The sequence below is a fragment of the Mirounga leonina genome, unplaced genomic scaffold (genome assembly GCF_011800145.1).
Source record: "Mirounga leonina isolate KUSES-001 unplaced genomic scaffold, KU_Mleo_1.0 Mir_153, whole genome shotgun sequence".
Taxonomy (NCBI): domain Eukaryota; kingdom Metazoa; phylum Chordata; class Mammalia; order Carnivora; family Phocidae; genus Mirounga; species Mirounga leonina.
In genome coordinates this window covers 10,964,102-10,985,228 of record NW_023270387.1, presented here as the reverse complement: position 1 = coordinate 10,985,228, position 21,127 = coordinate 10,964,102, and the positions used below count along the sequence as shown (strand labels likewise).

At 35.9% G+C, this 21,127-nt stretch overlaps 1 pseudogene; it reads right to left on the bottom strand.

The window, feature by feature from the left end:
• Positions 1–20,777: 20,777 nt before the first annotated feature.
• On the bottom strand, positions 20,778–20,884 carry LOC118013552 (annotated as a pseudogene).
• Between the last annotated feature and the right edge of the window lie 243 nt (positions 20,885–21,127).

The window sequence follows — 21,127 nt, the reverse complement described above, 5'->3', positions numbered from 1 at the left end:
AAATTCTGCCTGTAGATGAGTAGAAAGTTAAAAAATTGTCCAGGATCCTAAAGCCAGTCTATGAGAAACTTTTGTTTATCAGTATCTAATGATAAAAGATAAACAAGTAACTCACAATATAAAGGAATAACAAGATGTTAACAGTAGAAAGTAGGAAGCTGATGATAAATAAGAAAACCTATGGAATTTATTCAAAATGGTGGACTTGGCACACACTGTAGCCTTCCCTCTAAAATAAGTCCACAGAAATGTCTGGAAGGAGATTTATAAAACTCCATTACCACGACAGAAAAGAAGAATTTCCTTAAAACAGAGAATGTGAGAAAATCCAAAGACTAATATCAGAAGGGATGAGATTAAACTTGAAAAGTCCAGTCCAAGATGAATTTGTGTCTGGACTGCCACAAAAGTTTCATATGCCAGAATCAGGAGAGAGCCCTGAGAAGATTGTAGTCTCATAAGTGTGCAATAGCATTATATCTAAAAACCAATGTGTATACCTTAATTTAAAAATAATTTATTGCTAATTTTCCAATGAATCATAATCACTGATCATGATTACCATAACAAATATGATAATGAAAAAGTTTGAAATATTGCAAGAATTACCAAAACGTGACAGAGACACAAGGTGGGCAAATGCTATTGACAAAAAAAAATGGCACCAATAGATTGCTTGATGCAAGGTTGCTACAAACCATCAATCTGTAAAACAAAGCAAAACAAAAATGTAGTACCTGCAAAGCACAATAAAGTAAGGTATGTCTCTATAAGTAGGCCAGTAGTGAATCTCAAATTCAAAGATGAATACATAACCAAAACTTACCAATCATTTGAAAAAGGTGAATATTTGAAAGAAAAAGCATCAAGCACAACAATGAGAAGAAATTTGCAAGTCAAGGACACATTAGGTTACATAGGACATAAAATATAATTCGTCTCTGGAGTGACACGAGAAGATATTGCAGCCATACTTAGAGTTAGCTAGATGTTTGCTAAACTAAATGTGTGATAGATGAAATAAAGGAAAACTTGAAGGACACACTGAGAATCAAAACAAAAACACACTGGCTAAGATGAAATATTAATTCAAGAATTCATCCAGAATATAGAATAAAACAAAAATGAGATCAAAATTGTGAAAGGAAAGTTAGCAGGTATTAGTTCTCAGATTTAAAGGGTCATGAGCCATTAAAAGTGCCAAGCAAGATAAAAAGATTTGCATAAATTTCATAAGACCAAGGATGAAGAGAAAATTTTTAAAAATTCCAGAAGGATATTAACTTTGATATCTGATATTTCATCAGCCACATTAGATGCAAGAAGAAAATAGAACAGTGTCTTCAAAGCTATGAGACAAATATTTTTCATCTTATAATTCTATACCACATAAACTTAACTATTTGTGGGGGCAAAACAAAAACCTGTTCAGTGTTATGTTGGCCCTTTCTGAAAGCACTAAAGATTTTACAAGATGAGAAATCACTTTAGTAGAAAGGAGTAGATTTTAGAAATAATATTGTTGAGGAAAAAAAGAACACAACATTGCTATAATTGTGAGCTAATATGTAATATATAAAATATTTTTTAATTTAAACTCAATTAGCCAATGTATAGTACATCATTAGTTTTTGATATAATGTTCAATGATTCATTGGTTGTATATAACACCCCGTGCTGCTCATATCACGTGCCCTCCTTATTGCCCATCACCCAGTTACCCCATCCCCCCCACCTCCCTTTCCGCAACCCTCAGTTTGTTTCCCGGAGTCAAGACTCTCATATGTAAAACTTATTCTTAAGCATAAAGATTAGTATTATGGGTGATAGTAGTTGATAATCGCTGAGTTTTAAAAAGTGCAAAACACAGTTCTAAATATTATACATGTATTAATTCATTTAATCTTCCTAACAATCCTGTGAGCTATACACCTGGAAAATGATAATACTGAGGCATAGAAAAGTTGAATAACTTGCCATTTGTCACAGAGCTAGGAGGTGGTAGAGCCAGGATGTGAACCTATAAATAACACTGAGATTCCAGACGATATTAACATGTGTTATGTACTAACTGAACTGTGTCCTTCCCAATTCATATGTTGAAGTCCCAACCCTCAGTACTTCAGAATATAAACATATTTGGAAATAAGGTCTTTAAAGAGGTTATTAAGTTAAGATGAGGACTTTTGTGTAGGGCTCTAATCCAATAGAACTGCTGTCCTGGTAGGAAAAGGAAGACATACCAGGGAGGCACATGCACAGAGGAAAGCATGTGAGGACACCGCAAGGAGGGCACCATTTGCAAGCCAAAGAGAGGGACCTCAGAAGAAACCAGACTTGCCAATGTTATGATCTTGGATTTACAGCCTCCAGAACTGTGAGAAAATACATTTCTATTGTTTACACCACTCAGGCTGTAGTATTTTGTTATGGTAGCTCTAGCAAACTAATACTGATTTGAGTGATAACAGTGTAGCAATAGAAAAATTTTACATGCTAGTAAATTCTAGATGCATCTTTTAAAGTAGCAATTTAAGCTTACTGGTTTTTTTTAATTAAGAGCAACTCATAAAGAAATATCTAATTTTAAACCAGAAAAGGCAAAAATGTAACAAAGGAAACACATTTTAAAAAAAGAAAATGAGAAGAAAGAAACCAAGAAAGACCTGGAAATTGGATTTACAAAGTACGATGGTAGTAAGAAGTCCATATGTATCAGTGATCATACTATATTTAAGAGTAAAATTCCTAATCAAAAGACCGTTCAGGTTAAAATAAAAAACTAAGCATACACTTAACATGCAACTCAGGAATTGCCTTCCTGGACATTTATCTCAGAAAAAGGAAAATTTATGTTCGCATAAAAACCTGTACACAATTGTTCATAGCAGCTTTATTTGCTATACACCAAACTTGGAAACAATTAAATGTTCCTCAGTAGGTGAATGGTCATGCAAACTGCAGTACATCCATACAATGGAATGCTATTAGCAATACAAAGTGTTATATATATACAACTGATAATTTATTGAAAACTACCCCTGAAACTAATGATGTACTATCAGTTGGCTAATTGAATTTAAATTAAAAAAAATACGAAGGAGCAATCTATTGGTATATACAACAGCTTGGATGGATCTCTATGCTATATATAAGTGAAAAAGCCAATCTCGAAATATCATATACGGTATAATTCCATTTATGTAACATCTTTGAAATGACAAAATTATAGACAGAATAGATTCGTGATTACCAGAAGTTAGGAATGGTGGGAGAGCAGGATGGGTGTGACTACAAAGGGCTAGATGAGGGAGATGTTTGTGGTAATGGAACAGTTCTGTATCTTGGTTTGTAGTGGTAGTTACACAAATTTATATATGGGATAAAATGATAGAGATCTATACCCATGCATTGTACCAATGTCAAATTCCTGGTTTTGATCTTGTACTATATAGTTATGTAAATTGTAACCATTGGGGAAAACTAGATGATGAGCACAGAGAATCTCTCTGTACTATCTTTGCAACTTCCTGTGAATCTGAATCTTAAGTGCAAGGCACTGTTCTAAATATTGTAATGTATTAATTTAATCCTCATCGCAATCTTATAAGCTGCATACCTGGAAACTAATCATAGTAAGGCACTGATAAATTGGGTGGGTTTTTTTTTTCCCCTGCACAGTGAACAATGGCACTTGGTAAACATGTAAAAAAATATTTCTTCATTGAATAAATGCCATTAGACAATTATAATATTGAATAATTAGAGGGATTAAAAAGTTGGAATAAATACTAGATAAAATAATATATACAGAAGGAGATAATGGGAGCCAAGCATTTCTTTGCATAAAGGGAGCAGCAAAAGATAAAGATCAATTTTAAGATTTGTTAAATATGCATATTAAAATTTTTAATTCATAAAGTGGATATACATACCTCTATATATGATTAAACTTCCAAAACTATAAAGGGGAGGGAAAGAGAAAAAGTATAATCATCAAAATATAAGAAGATAAGCCACAGAGTGGCAGAAAATATTTTCAAGAGACATACGCGTGTTATCCAAAATATACAAATAATTCTTAAAATTCAACAATAAGAAAACACAAAAAATTGGGCAAAAGACTTGAACATTTGCCTCACTAAAGATATACAAATGGCAAATAAGCATATGAAAAGATGCTCAACCTCCTATATTAGGAAACTGAAAATTATAACAAGAATGAGATATCACAACATACTATTAGAATGGCCAAAATCCAAAACATTGGCCATACCAAATGCTGGGGAGGATGTGGAGCAACAGGAACTCTCATTCATTGCTGGTCAGAATGCAAGATGGTACAGCCACTTTGGAAAATAGTTCAGTAGTTACTTAGAAGACTAAACATCCTCTTACCATATGATCTAGCAATTATGCTCCTTGATATTTCCCCAAATGATCTGAAAACTTATGTCCACACAAAAATCTGCACATGGATGGTTGTAATGGCTTTATTCATAATTGCCAAAACTTGGAAGCAGCCAAGATGTCCTTCAGTTGGTGAATGGATAAACTGTGGTACATCCAGACACTAAAATTTTATTCAGAGCTGAAAAGAAATGAGCTATCAAACCATGACAAGACATGGAGGAACCTTAAGTGCATAATACTGTTAAGTGGAAGAAGCCAGTCTGAAAAGGCTACATACTATACAATTCCAACTACATGACTTTCTGGAAAAGGCATAATGAGGCAGTAAAAAAAAAAAATCAATGGTTACTAGGAGTTAGGAAGGACGAATAGGTGAAGCACAGGGGATATTTAAGGCAGTGAAACTATTTTACATGATAGTATAATTGTGAGTACATATTGTTATACATTTGTCAAAACCCAGAGAATGTATGATACCCAAAATGAACTTAACATAAACTGTGGACTTTGGATGATAATCATGTGTCCATGTAGGTTCATTGATTGTAACAAATGTGCCACTCCACTGCATGATGTTGACAGGAGAGACTGTGAATGGGGGGGTGAGGGAGGTTGGGGCATATGGGAAATCTCTGTACTTTCCAATCAGTTTTGTGAACCTAAAAATGCTCTTAAAGTCTATTTTAAAAAGAAAAGTAATCATTCCAGTAAGAGGACAGGAAAGAAGGGTGTGGGGGGTGGGGAGGAAGAACATGGTAAATATAAAGCAAAAAAAGAAGATGGTAGAAATAAATTCAAACATATCCATAATCAAAGTGACTTTAAGTGGATCAAATTCTTCTTAATGTTAAACATCAGTGATTTATAAATTAGAATTTAAAAAATTTAAATCCCTCTTTAAGCTGTTCAAAAGATACATCTAAAATATAATGACACAGGGCGCCTGGGTGGCTCAGTCGTTAAGCGTCTGCCTTCGGCTCAGGTCATGATCCCAGGGTCCTGGGATCGAGTCCCACATCGGGCTCCCCGCTCCACAGGAAGCCTGCTTCTCCCTCTCCCATTCCCCCTGCTTGTGTTCCTGCTCTCGCTATCTCTCTGTCAAATAAATAAATAAAATCTTTTTAAAAAAATAAAAATAAAAATAAATAAAATAAAATATAATGACACAAAAAGGTTGAAGGTCGAGGAATGGGAAAATAGTAAATATAAACAAAAGGGATGCTGTAATATCAATTTTAATATAAAACAACTCTTGGGAGAGCATAATGACTAATTAATTTTTCTTTTCCATAACAGCTTCTTCTACTTAGACCATATTCCTGGATCAAGAACCAAGAGTAGTACATCTCCATTCTGAATCTGGCACCGAGTCACCAGAAGAGTATATTGTCCTCAGGGAATGTCTAGGCATAGGAATACCATGCCTGGGAAGGCAAATAAACCTCTGAGTAGGATGAGATGTTCTAAGAATAAGTTTGTTAATGCCATAAAGATTCTAACCTTAAGAATTATGAAATTCTTTTTTTTTTTTTAATTTGACAGAGAGAATGAGAGAGAGCACATGAGAGGGGGGAGGGTCAGAGGGAGAAGCAGACTCCCCGCCGAGCAGGGAGCCCGATGCGGGACTCGATCCCGGGACTCCAGGATCATGACCTGAGCCGAAGGCAGTCGCTTAACCAACTGAGCCACCCAGGCTCCCAAGAATTATGAAATTCTTAAGATCAAGGATAATGTTTTATTATTCATGTTTGAATCACTAGCACTTAAAACATTAAAAGTATAAGACAAATGTTGGGTGAATAAATGAGTGAATCAATGTATCATGTACATTGTATATTATAATGATTTAGTTCTTCGTTATCATGCACATACCTGAATTATCAATACCGTAAATGTTGCTTACTTTATGCCAAAGGCCTATAACATGCAAAGGGAATGTCGGGATATCAGAATGCTCAGATAAACCCTGTCCTGGCTTCTCATGCTCCCTTGTGAAGACTTTTCTACTGTAACCTCCTGGCCTATGGTGTATTTCTACCACCTCTTTTCTTGCATAGCCTTTCCTTTACAGCTGTGATTCTCAAAGTGTGGTCCACAGACATACAGTCCACATGCCAGCCCATTGACTGCTTTTACTGGTCCTCATCAAGATATATACAGAAATTGAGAGTAAGCATTTGAAACATTCTAGACAGTTTCAATTACCATGACAGTTATGCAGATTTTTATTGTATTTTCCAAAGTCATGGTAGCTGACAGTTTGGAAATAAGTAAATAACTTGTCTTTCAGCACAGATAGTTCAAGAGGCCTTCTGCCAGGGCTGTTGGCTGAATATAAGTCACTTGGGATCTTCAAAACTAAATCTTAGGAATTGGCACAGGGTTTAGGCATCCAGGCATAAAAAGACCGATGAAGTTGGAGTTCTGTTTCAGAGCTAATGTAATAGTCACATGACAAAACCGAAAGTGTTAGGTGGGAAGGGCCTGAAGCATAGAAGAGCCCCCTCAGCAGATATATGAATTGTACCCCCTTTCCCTATCCCACAGAGCAAATAGTCCTTCCTGTTTTATTATTTAAACCACCCACCATTTCTCAACAACCCACCATTTTTCTGCATGGTGTTCACCAACAATGTGTCCTAAGTGGAGTTATCTTCAGACCCCAGGTTTTCAGAGCAAAGGCTACACATAGAGTAGAGCCACCGTGGTATTTTCACACTATGACCACAAGGACTTATGTATCTTAAAACTAGGAAATTTCTATTCCAACGATTTCTGGTAACATACGGGAAGAGATACAGGAGTCTCAAAGATTTTCTGGGACCCACCCAGTTAGCAGAGCCTGTAGAATTCTGTCACCATCCAATTGCACTATTCTTTATTGCCTTTTCAAATTTATGCCCTGATTAATCATAAACCAAGTGACAGTGAATACAGATAGATCAAAATAAATGTCTTCAGGGACAATAAAAAATAAGTTTTGTACAGCCACAAGAGACAATTAAGAACCCAGGTACTTTTCCAACTATCCAGATGAAGAAGCCATTAAAACAGGTGAGTAAGCAAAACTATAAAGACTTCACTATCTCTAATCTTGCCTGTGGTGAGTAGGGGAGAGGAAAAAGCAAAGCAGAAGGAATTAGAAAGACTGTGTCCATGCCAAAATCTTTTTTCAAGTAAGAGAAAGGAAGAAAAAAAGGGGAAAGTTCAGAAGAAAAATGTAGTAAACAAAAATGATTGCAAGAGCCTCTCTTCATGACAAGAACAGGCTAGTTGTCCTGACATGGCATGAAAATAAAATATTTTTCTAATAACCACTGATCCAAAGTACCCAGTGCTCCATGGGGAACAAGCATTTATACAGTCACTCCACCTAACATCTAGTTGGAGAAAGAAAGATGTCAAAAATACCTGCTTACAGCTGATAATATTTTTTTGCCTTGTTTCATGTGTTACACTGACTGGGTGGAAAAATGTATAAATATGTCCCAGGAATTTGGAATGTGGGAGAGATCAATGTGGTCTAGAATTATTCTGGGAAGATTTCTGTAGAGTTGGGTCCTAAATTGGGGACGGACTGCCTGTCAAGTTTGGATTGGTCCAGGGCAAGCCATCCCAGGTGGGAAGTAGGGTGTGTTAAAAAGTCAAAAAGCGGGATGATTCTTTTGATTTATGTCTTTGAATATGTGAGTATCCTTATACTGTATTTTATGTGTTTTTAATTTATGTAAATAATTTTGTGATAAATACTCTGTCTTTCTTCATTTAGCAATGTGTTGAGCAACCCTCCATGTTGTATGTAAATGTAAGTTGCTTCTGACTGCTGTATCGTGTCCCACATTACACATCCACTGCATATGTCTTAAACATTTCATAATACATATTATAGTCCATCTAATTCCCTACAATGACACACACAGATATACAGGAAATGAAATAAAATTTTGAAAGTGATTTTTTTTTCATGGACCCGACTGAAAAGTCTTCTGATATACTCAAATTAGATTGCTTGGACTTAGGACATAGGTATACACAATTTCAGAAAAAGAAACTACCATATTACTTTGAAACTTTATTATACTCATTGGTGCACTCACCAAGAATACAACAGACTTCTATATAAAAATGCAATATATATTATGACCCAGTTGGGTTTAAGTGAGCAAGGTAGTGTGGTTTAGCTTTAGAAAACATTTAAAGATAAAGGAGAGACATCATATAACCACCTCAATAATCAGAAAACAAGTCTATGACAAAATTCAATTTCCATTAATTCAACTTGCATTAAACACTTAGCAAACTGTTTTTTAGAAGATAGCTTCCCTTTTTATTAAAGTATACATGACATACAATGTTATATTAGTTTCACATGTACAACATAGTGCTTCAACAATCATGTACATTACACAGTGCTCACCACAATAAGTGGTGACCATCTGTCACCATACAAAGTTATTACATTATTGATAGTCTCTATGCTGTACTCAACATCCTTGGGACCTGTTCATTTTATAACTGGAAGTTTGGACTTCATAAACCCATTCATCTATTTCACACATCCCCCCCACATTCCTCCCTTCTGGAAAACACCAGTTTCTCCTCTGTATTTATAATTCTGTGTCATTTGTTTGTTCATTTGCTTTGTTTTTTGGACTCCATATATGAGTGCAAATACATATTTGTCTTTGTGTGACTTATTTCACTTAGTACAATACCCTTTAGGTCTATCCATGTTGTCATGAATGGTAAGATCTCAATGGTAATATTCCATTGTTTGTATGTATGTGTACCACATCTTCTGTATCTATTCATCTATCAATGGATGCTTTGGTTGCTTCCATATTTTGGCTATTGTAAATAATGCTACAATAAACATAGGAATGCATATATCTTTTTGAATTAGTTTCTTCATTTTCTTAAATACCCAGTAGCAGAATTATTAAATCATATGGTATTTTTATTTTTAACTTTTGAGTAATCTTTATACTGTTTTGTAGGGTGACTGCACCAATTTACATTCCCTCAAACAATGTATGAGGTTTCCTTTTTCTCCACATCCTTATCAACACTTGTTACTTCTTGTTGATACTAGCAATTCTGACAGGTGTAAGGTGATATCTCATTGTGGTTTTGATTTGCATTTTCTTGATAATTAGTGATGTTGAGCATCTCTTCATATGTTTGTTGGCCATCTGTATGTCTTCTCCGGACAAAGTGTCTATGCATGTCCTCTGCCCATTTTTAATCAGATTATAGGGGTGTTTTGCTATTGTATGAGTTCTTTGTATGTTTTGTACATTAACTCCTCATTAGATACTATCATTTGCAAATATTTTCTCATATCCAGTTAATGCCATTTTTGTTTTGTTGATGGTTTCTTTCAATGTTCAAAAGCTTTGTATTTTGATGTAATCCCAATAGTTTGTTTTTGCTTTTTTTTCCCTTGCCTAGGAGATATATCTAGAAAAATGTTGCTAAGGTGAAGGTCCAAGAGATTACTGCCTATGTTTTCTATGAGGTGTTTTATGGGTTCAGGCATGTCTTTAAACCATTTTGAGTTTATGTTTGTGAATAAAGAAAGTGGTCCAGTGTCATTCTGTCCAGTTATTGAAGAGATGTCTTTTTCTCACTGTAAATTCTTGCCTCCCTTGTCATAGATCAATTGACCATATAAGAGTAGGTTTATTTCTGGGCTCTCTGTTCCATTGATCTGTGTATCTGTTTTCGTGTCAGTACCATACTGTTTTGATTACTATTCCCTTGTAGTAGTGTTTGAACCTGGGATTGTGATACCTCCAGCTTTATTCTTCTTAAGATTGTTTTGGCTGTTCAGGTCTTCTGTGGTTCCATACAAATTTAGGATTATTTGTTCTAGTTCTGTGAAGAGTACTATTGCTATTTGGTAGGAATTGCATTGAATCTATAAAATGCTTTGGGTAGTATGGACATTTTAATGATACTAACTTTTCCAATCTATGAGCATGGTATATCCTTCCATTTGGTTTTTTCACCTTCAGTTTCTTTCATCAATGTCTTATAGTTTTCAGAGTATAGGTCTTTCACCTCCTTGGCTAAATTTATCCCTCGGTATTTTATTCTATTTTTATTATTATTATTATTCTGATGCATTTATAAATAGGATTGTTTTGATTTCTTTTTTGGCTACTTTATTATTAGTTTATGAAAATACAAGAGATTTCTGTATTTAATTTTGTATCCTGAAACTTTACTTAGTTCTTATAGTTTTTTGGTGCAGTCTTTAGGGTTTTCTCTATATAATATCTTGTCATCTGCAAATAGTGACAGTTTTACTTCTTCTGAGAAGAGTGTTTCCTTACTCTAATAGAAAGCATTAAAAACAGCAAATATCATACATCAAACATTATATGTTTAACCAAGTACAGGGAAATTTGAAATTAACAATGGGAACAAGTCAGAGCTGCCCAATATGGCCACTTCTAATTATCTTTGTTCTGGATGTGTACTGAAACAAAAACACTATAAAAATAGCAAAGCACAGGGGCGCCTGGGTGGCTCAGTCGGTTAAGCGACTGCCTTCGGCTCAGGTCATGATCCTGGAGTCCCAGGATCGAGTCCCGCATCGGGCTCCCTGCTCAGCAGGGGGTCTGCTTCTCCCTCTGCCCTCTTCCCTCTCGTGCTCTGTCTCTCATTCTCTCTCTCTCAAATAAATAAATAAATAAAATCTTTAAAAAAAAAATAGCAAAGCACAGTAGGTGGGAGCAATACCGCAGCAATAACTGTACCAGGTAACAATAGTAATGATGGAAAAAAGACTGCAAATTGAAAAGATGCTTAATAGTAGATGTAGGCAGGCTGAACTGCTAGGGGGAAAAAACTCCCAAAATATGATAACTCAAATAGGATAGGGGTTTGTTTCTCTCTCATGTAATTGTTCAGGCAGGTTCTGCTCCTTGAGGTCATCTGGGAAGCCAGGTATCCATCATTGAAGCTCTATCACTCATTACCAGTGCTCTTAACCCAAGGCCAATGGACACCCAAATGGTCCTATAGACAGAATTTAGGAAGTCTGTAAACTTTAATGGGAAAAAATATATCTTTATGTTCACTAGCTTCTAAATGAAGTTTAGTAATCTTTTTAATTTTAAATAATGACAACAAATCATAGTAGCATTGACAGTACCTGTGGCCCAGTCACCAGTTGAAATCACAGATATTTTCATATCACAGTTCAGTTATTACAGAATCTGGAAATATCACACTTAATGTCATTTTTAAATTATTATAAAATATTAGACTTGGTTGCTAAATATTATTTGGTGTGTTAGTAAAGACTTGCTATACAACTATATAACAAATTAGATTATTTAAAATGTTGATAACTGTACTTCAACAGAATTAATTTTTGTTATAATTCTATACATTTTATGTATTTAAAAACATTATCTGCAGAAGTCCAAGGGTTTCATTAGACTGCCAAAGGGGCCCATGTTACAAAGAAGTTTTAAGAACACTCCTGTTAGGATATTTTCATCTCCCCCATGGTCAAAGCCAGGCTGCTGCCCTATTCGGTTTGCATTAAGTAGGAAGAGAAAAGAGAGCATGGAGGAGCCATATCATGGTCTTAAGGGAAAGGCCAGGGTATGGCACACATCCCCTTTGTCTGTATTCCACTTCAGACAACTCAGTCCCATGGCCACACCCAAACACAGTGGAGGCTGGGAAACACAAATATTGTGCTTTTCAGGTGTCAGAGAGGAAAAAGTTTTCCTCAACCCTCCTTGGGTCACTGATTTCATGTGAAAATTAAACTGACAGAGTAACAGAACAGCATATACATTTCACTGAATTTTTATTAGTACATGGGAATCTTCACAAGAGAATGAACACCCAAAGAAGTAACCAGAAGAGAAAGCTTTGACATCTTTTAGACAATAAATTTGTGAAGACACAGGCGTTTGGGCTAGTGCTAGTTGAACTAGGGCTAGGTACTTATCTCTCTTAACTAGTTAACTTCTTTAACTTCCTAATTGAGGTAAGCGTTAGTTTAACAGGTTTGTTTGCAGATTCCTCTGGTGCCATCTCTGGGCTCTTAAGTCTATTGCCAGTAAAATAAGGGTTGGTTAGGTTTTTTTGTTTTTTTGTTTGTGAGTTTTGTTTTGTTTTGTTTTGCATTTACTGTTTCTTAATTGCCTGCAGCTCAAAATAATTTTTATGTGAAAGAGGCAAATTTGGGGGTGACATTCTAGTTTCCTTCATAGGCACTGTGATAGGGCACTAGGCATGCAACCCTAAGATAAACATTCCATTACTTAGCTACATTTCTGTTATTAGTGATGAAAGGGACAACTATGGTCCCTGCACATTGACTCAATCATGTCCAAGGATGACTTAGTATAAACATAAGGGAATTAAATGAGTCAAAGACAGTGATCAGTTTTCTGATTAGTGATCATTCACAAAGAGAGGAAGAGGGAAAAACAGAAGAACAGAAAATGTTCCATTGGACAAGTTGACCGAGATTTCTGTGAGCTGTAGTGTACTGATAAACCTGCTCTCTGAGGAGTAAGGGGTAGGAGAAACACCTGTTTACAGCATTTGCTGATTCCCATCGTATGAATCTACCCATCATGGCCACTTTAAAGCTACCAAGATGATATCATGGCACAAGGAGTTGGAAAAGATGAGCACAATAAGCTCTCACAAGCTAGTATGAGCTAGTGTACCTCTGTTGGTGAGGGTGAGGACTTACAAGTGGAGACATTCTGAAGAAATTTGCATATGCAGAGCTCAGGTTTAGGAGTAGAATTGGTGAAATGTTGATTTGGGAATCAAAAAAATTATCTAGCAATAAGGTTCTTTTTAAATAACAACAAAAAAAGAGTGTCTGGGTGGTTCAGTCAGTTAAGTGTCTGACTCTTGATTTCAGCCCAGGTCTTGATTTCAGCTCAGGGTCCTGGGAATGAGCCCCACGTGGGGCTCTGTGCTGGGCTGGGTGTGGAGCCTGCTTGAGATTCTCTCCCTCTCCCCTCCTCCACTCTCCTCTCTCTCCCTCCTTCCCTCCCTCCCTCTCTCTCTTTCTCTCTCTCTAAAAAACAAAAACCCTAACAACAACAACAAAAGACGGCCCAAAATGGAGTCGTTTATACTAAGCCCCATGTCATGAAACCAATACTTAACGTTTCAGCTCTCCCAGAAATGAAATCTTAAATTATTCAGTTAGTACTCACCTGATCAGCACTTAGGTAATCTGCCTAATAGACCCTTGCCATCTCTGAAAGAAAAATAACCTCGCAAAAACCAACCTTCTTTTTTGCCTAGTATAGTAACTTCCTGTTCCCACTCCTTTCTGATTATAAAAGTTTTTCATTTCCTATAGCTCTTCCTGCCAGATTCAAATTAATTTTTGCTCAAATAAACTCAAATATTTAATATCTCAGTTTACCTTTAACAGTTTTAGTATCAGAAGAGGGAACTAAATGAGACCCCTGACAGCCCTCAGGAGCAATGAGCAACCAAGCAAACCCCTTGAACTTACAGCTTTCTCGCCTCTGAAGGTTGTATGTAAGTCCTTTTCTCATCCTAGCTCTACAGTTTTTTGTTCTAAGCTTTCAGACTTTATTTGAGCTTTTCCTTCTCCAGACTGGTTTCAGAAACTGGCCAGTTGAACTGGCTCTGACTTAGAAACTGAACTGGGTCTGGGGCTGGACAGCATACAACTTAAACTGGACTGGGTCTAGCGTGAGGTCTTAGGTGAATAAAATTTTGTTTTAAGGCTGAACAAACAAGTTAACCTTATCAAAATCATTTCAAATTGCAGTAGCCACAATGGAGAACTTTTAACCTATTTAGAAGGTACCCTAGGAAAAAAGGAGTCTCAGGGAAGCACTCACCATAAAGGGTAGACAGAAAATTATTTTTCTTCTAAGTTTCTGGTAACCAGAATGAGACCTGCTGGGACACCCTACTCCCTCCAGATCCTGCAGATGGGATCCTGAGAAAACTAGCAGAATCTGACAAAGGGTAATTCTTATTAAAGGCAGCTCTCCCAGATCTCTACCTATGGTGCCATATTGAGAGTAAAGGCTAAAATTTCACATTATCTCTTCTTTTTCAGATTCAGATTTGCAGGTAAAAAACATAAGAATTAGATCTTGAGTTATGACTTATGAATTTGCTTTTCGGTACCCACTAGTTGTATATATTTTCTCTTTCAGAGAAAGCTATTGACTTCTTATCTCATTTTGTGTCCTGAGAACTTGGCTTGACAACCATCAGGTTGAGGGGCCCATAAATATGGCTGGATAGAAATGTGAGTCACACCCCACTTTCAGCTAGATATGGCTGAATAAAGATGTGGGTTGTATTCCATTTGCTGCTAGGGTTCTACCAACTATTTCAGCTCTCAGAGGAATGTCTGTCTGTCTTTTGGTTGTCTTTTGGTCTTGGGAGAGTAGTGCATTTTGTACCCTCTTTGGGGACATGTCTTGTGTCTATGAAGTTCTTTAATACTACCAGGAATATTTACTGTTTGTCCTTGAAGAAACCTGGCAAGATATTCAAAAGGATTTCTCTTAAGTAGCTTTTTGGTCAAAAGTTTGTCAAATTGGCAGCTGATAGAGCCTGAGAGGAACTTTTTTTAAAGACATTCTCCCCTATGCTAAGATGAAACTATATCCCCAGAGGGAAAGAAAAATATTCTGAAACTTTTGTGGGAAGACTTACTAAAACATTCCCAAGACAAACAGCTCTAAATCTAGAACATAGGAATCTTTTGATTTCCATCTTATCATTCAGGTTGCAACCCAATTCTTTGAGGAATTAAAAATAACTGTCCTAAAAATTGAGGACAACTTGTACAACTTGTCTTACAAGTTGAGTTTTTACAGAACAGAAAAAGCCTACCTATCCTTTTTACCAGTCTGCAAAACTCCCCTATTTATCTCAAAAGGCTTGTAGATATTGTAAAAATTCTGGTCTTAGGAAACAAAAGTCCTTCTTGGAGGAACTTTCATTTTTTTTATGTGCCTTTGAGATATAAATATTCTACCCTGTTTTCTCTCAGAAAGAGAGAGGGCCAACTCTTTGAAATGAAGACTTCAGATAAGTAATTGTTATCAGAAGGTAAAAAATAAAATGAAAGGAAAGGCTTTTGGGACCTAAGCAAATAAAAAAATCTTAAAAATCTTCAACACAAATAGTGAAAAGTTTAAGCCATCTGGGCAATTAACCTGAACTTACTCTATCTGCCAGGAACATAATTTGGATCCAACTTTTCAGAAATAAACTAGTGAGTTTTACATTATCACACCTGTCTCATGGTTAAAATTTTAAAACAAAAGCTATAAGATCTCTGTTTGTATCTTTCTGTACACTTATGTATGTCTGTTACATACACATAAGTATGTATTTATGTTATATAGATGTGTGACTTTTTTTAACCTCTGGATGATATTACCAAAATTAATTTGTGAATAACTCTATTTGATTGCCTTAAATTAAATATACTCTCAGCAACATAGAAACTACTCAAATGTTTTTCAAGTTCATGTGATCTAGAATAATCTTCAATAAATAAAGTTTGACAAACTAGTTTAAGTTTGTCAGTTTAATTAAAACAGTCATATCTTTAGAATTATCAGCATTAAATACAATGCAGATATACTAATTCTACCTAGGTTTACTAAATGTTAAATTAGCTCATGTTATCTCTGTTACAGAATTTATCAGCAAGAAAAATAACTCAACATGATTTAGCTGTTTAATATCTCATGAAACTTGCAGTAATGTAAACATAATTGCTAAGAACAAGTAAATCGATGTAAGTAAGATATAAGTTTATAAATGAACTTTTCAACAATAATTATGTTTTATGGTATGTCTACTTAAAAATAGTTTCCAAATATTTTTAGTAACTTGAAACCCTACAGTTATATGAAGATAATTTAAATGATGGGTATTCATTAAATATCTAGATTATTTCAAAATATAATAAAATATTGAAACATCACAGAACTAATAGATTTATTTACTTTGACTTCCTTTTACAGAAGAACTAAAGATATTTGGATCTGTTAGTAAACACGTTTTGTGCCACATTAAAAAATTTACTATGAGGACAGATATATTTCTAGAAAATAAAAAATGCATAAATTTGCCAGTCCACTGAATGCTAGTGTAACAGACAGTCTACAACTGCTTATTTCTTAGTTTTCACTAGGAATTAAGAATTCTAAGTGTTAAGAATGCTAATCAATATATGTAACTAAAACTACTTCAAAATAGTAAGGGTGAAAGGAAACAGCTGTGTATGAAAAATAGGTAAGGCAAGTAAAAATACTGATTGTTCCAGAATTAGAAAAAGGAAAAAAAACATAAGACAAAGTAAGAATGGATCTAAAAAAATTGTGTAAGTATTGTGGAAAAAGAATCTTGGGAAAGGAGTGTTATGTGTGGTCAAGCTGGCTAAGATTGGAATGGACTGAAAGTTTTTTTAATGAGTTTTTTAAAAATATTTATATATTTATTTTATTTTATTATTTTTTAAGATTTTATTTATTCATTTGAGACACAGAGATACAGAGAGAGAGAGAGCATGAGCAGGGAGAGAGGCAGAGGGAGAGGGAGAAGCAGGCTCCCCGCTGAGCCAGGAGCCCGATGCGGGATTCGATCCCAGGACCCTGGGATCATGACCTGAGCCGAAGGCAGACGCTTAACCATCTGAGCCACCCAGGTGCCCCAATATTTATATATTTATTTTAGAGAGAGAGTTAGAGCATGCACTCGAGTAGTGGGAGGGGGAGAGGTAAAGGGAGAAAGTTCCAGACAGACTCCCTGCTGAGCACAGAGCCTGACACAGGACTTAATCTCATGACCCTGAGATCATGACCCAAGCTGAAATCGAGAGTCAGATGCTTAACCAACTGAGTGAGTCATCCAGGTGCCCCTTTAATGAGTTTTAATATCAAAACTACACAGCAAAATTAGAATTTATTTTATTCTCTTGTTAATAACACAAAGTTTTCTTGGACTGTTGGTCTACTGTAGATAACATATTGTGAAAAGTTTTTCTTTTTAACATTTTGGATAATCTACTTGGAAAGCAATGATGTTATATCTTATCAAAATGATTTACTATGCTTCATGTTATCTTTATAGGTCTTTTACTACTTAAGAAAACCCAGTCCTGGGGTGCCTGGGTGGCTCAGTTGGTTAAGCAACCGCCTTCGGCTCAGGTCATGATCCTGGAGTCCCTGGATCGAGTCCCACATCGGGCTCCCTGCTCGGCAGGGAGCCTGCTTCTCCCTCTGACCCTCCCCCCTCTCATGTGCTCTCTCTCTCTCTCTCTCTCTCATTCTCTCTGTCTCAAATAAATAAATAAAATCTAAAAAAAAAAAAAAGAAAGAAAACCCAGTCCTTACAATATTAAGAGAGCTAAGTTTTGTTCACAACTACGTAACCTTCTGTATCTGCCTTTAAAAATCTTCTATTGTCACTTGAATTAAATAGATAATTAAATATTATTTTATAATGGTCTGTGATCCTATTAGTCAAATGTTTAAACCTTTTGACATTTTGACAGCTTCCCAAAATTAAATTCTAAATGCAGTCCTTTTGACCTCACAGTAACTTTGAGATTTCCCAGAGGGTCCCTGGAAAATCTGAAAGGATTTGTATTTCACCCTCTAAAAGAGAAATTTAAACATTAGGTTTATTTGGTATGTGAAGTTACATGGGAAGCATTGCCAAACAAGTGATGATAAACCCTTTAGGTTATATTTGTATGGATGCCTATTAACGTTATTAATAAAATAGTTATAAAAATTGTATAAAAATCTAAAAATCAGATATGTCCTGGTATAATGTTATCAGTCATAATTCCAATTATTATCTTCAAATGCTTATGTCACAGAAATAATCAAATTTCCTTGTTAATTCCATTATAATGAACTCTGATCAGGTCTTTCAACAAAGTCATTTACAGGCAGTTATTGCTTTACTCTAATGCTTTTGCAAAAGTGAGGTTCAGAGAAAGGACCCTACCAAGTATTCTTGACCACTGACAATGCTGCCAAATCACAATGTGTTAAATCTTGGGTGCCTATTTCACAGCCAAGGAGGATCCTCCTGATACCTGGTCCTGTGCAGATAGATACTGGATACCTCAAAAATCACATTGACTAGGGAGAGAAGTTACTGACACTGAAAAAGACTGCCTCCTTTCATGATATGAGATCAAACGGTTTCCTTCCATTTCTCTTTTACTCTCTGACCACCCTTTACCAAATTCTAACACCATGAAGATCTTTATGATTCTTTTGTCTACCTTTGGCCTTGCTCTGGCCTGGGAAGATAATGCCATTTAACACATCTCAGGTCATTGCAAGGGAGGTAATTTAATCTCCAAATACTGTTAGATTTGCCACAATGCAGTTGATCCTGTAGTTCTACCTATCATAAACAACTCCCTAATTTCCAACACCAGAGTTTCTCTGGAACAAATTCAGCCCTCTCTACCATGTTAGATTCCCTAACCCTGGAGGTCCATTTCTCTGTCACTGCTTAACAACCCCAAACCCAGAGAAACTCGCACTAAGGCTCTGTACAAAGGGACATAAGGCAAGGGTGACGAGAATAAAACCATCTATGTAGTCTACAGACCCTAAAGTTTTACTGGCTCTGATAGCTATCACCTTCCTAGTCCCAAGCCATAGACTCAAATAGGAATTACCAGGAGGCATTTGAAATTCAAAATCTGCTTCCTTTGGCAGATACATATGCCCCTGGCTAGGAGTAAGTGCAAATGAGGCTATGACCAGGAACTTCTCCTTAACTCTTAAAGATGCTGCAGAACCTGATGCTAAAGCAATAGCTGCCCAACAAAATCCATGGGCCAAAGTTGCACTTGATTTTCTTTTAGCTGAGCAAGGAGGTGTTTTTTTCTATGCCAACATCATTTGCAATACATGGATTTATACAAAAGTTAGCCATAAACCATAAACTTTTCTTGCTGACAAATTTTGTAACAGAGATAACATGACTTTATTTGATTAGTAAACCCAGTTAGAATAAAAGTTGGATATCTGGGGGCGCCTGGGTGGCTCAGTTGGTTAAGCGACTGCCTTAGGCTCAGGTCATGATCCTGGAGTCCCGGGATCGAGTCCTGCATTGGGCTCCCTGCTCGGCAGGGAGTCTGCTTCTCCCTCTGACCCTCCCCCCTCTCATGCTCTCTGTCTCTCATTCTCTCTCTCTCAAATAAATAAATAAAATAAAATCTTAAAAAAAAAAAGTTGGATATCTGCATTATATTTAATGCTGATAACTCTGAAGACATGCCTATTTTAATTAAACCAACTAATTTAAACTAGCTTTTTTTTTTACTGAAGACTATCCCAAATCATGTGAACTTGAAAAGCATTTGGGTTAGTTTCTATATTTCTGGGAGTTTTAGGAATATTTAATTTACATAAGTGCTTACATTTCTTTATGCCAGTTAAATAGAGCTTTTTTACCAATTAATTTTGGCACTACCATCCAGAGTCAGAAAAATATCACGTATACGTAACACACATCCATAGATGTATATAAACATATAGACAGATACAGAGACCTTATTATATCTTTACATTCAAAAATTTTAGCCATGAGTCAGGTAAAATAATACAAAACTCACTACTTTGGGCGCCTGGGTGGCTCAGTTGGTTAAGCGACTGCCTTCGGCTCAGGTCATGATCCCAGGGTCCTGGGATCGAGTCCCACATCGGGCTCCCCGCTTGGCAGGAGGCCTGCTTCTCCCTCTCCCGCTCCCCCTGCTTGTGTTCCTGCTCTCGCTGTCTCTGTCTCTGTCAAATAAATAAATAAAATCTTAAAAAAAAAAAAAAAACTCACTACTTTATAAACAACAGTTGAATCCAAGTTATGTTTCTAACAGGTAGAACAAGTTAAGTTTAGTTGCTGAGATGGTTAAAGCTTTTTATTTACATTTATGCAGAAGACTTTTAAGATCTATTTCCACTCTTGACAAGTAATCTTACGGAGGCTGTGAACTAGATTTAGGGCAAAGGAACTTTCCTAGGAGTTTATATTTTTAAAAGCCTCTGTTTTTTCCTTCAGTCTCAGGCAATTGCAGGCAGTGTTTTAGTTATCTCTTGGAATGTTTACGTTTCAAAGACATGGTAAAACTTACATCTTCAAGGGACAGAGAAAGAATATATTTTCTCCTAGGGTCTTTGGGGTATATTTGTCTACTATCAGAAATCTATGGCAATTACTATTTAAAGTTTTCTTTCTTTTCCTTAAGTGTAAGAAATTCCATTTCCACTGTCCTGATCTTTTAAAATATTTATAACGTTTTGAGATTAACAGGGGAGGTTTGGGGTTGGTAAGTCTAGGAGGACTTGAAATTGCCTCTAGAGCCATATTTCTGGTTATTTAGCAATAATCACGCCTCGGATAAACCTCATGGGCTACGATACTGCCCCTGCGCAAAGCTCATTTCTGGTTATTTAAAGACTCAACTGTAAGGTAAGGACAGTTGTTTTTAATCCTCAAAGAATTGGATTACAGCTTGAATGATACCAGAGGGCTGACCCACCCCTTCAAATACACTTTTTTCTCTTTGCTTCTTTATATCAGGGAGAAGATTTCCAACTAAGAAATTTTAAAAGATTCCTATGTTCTAGATTTAGAGCTGTGTATCTCTGGAATGTTTTGATAAATCCTTCTACAAAATTTT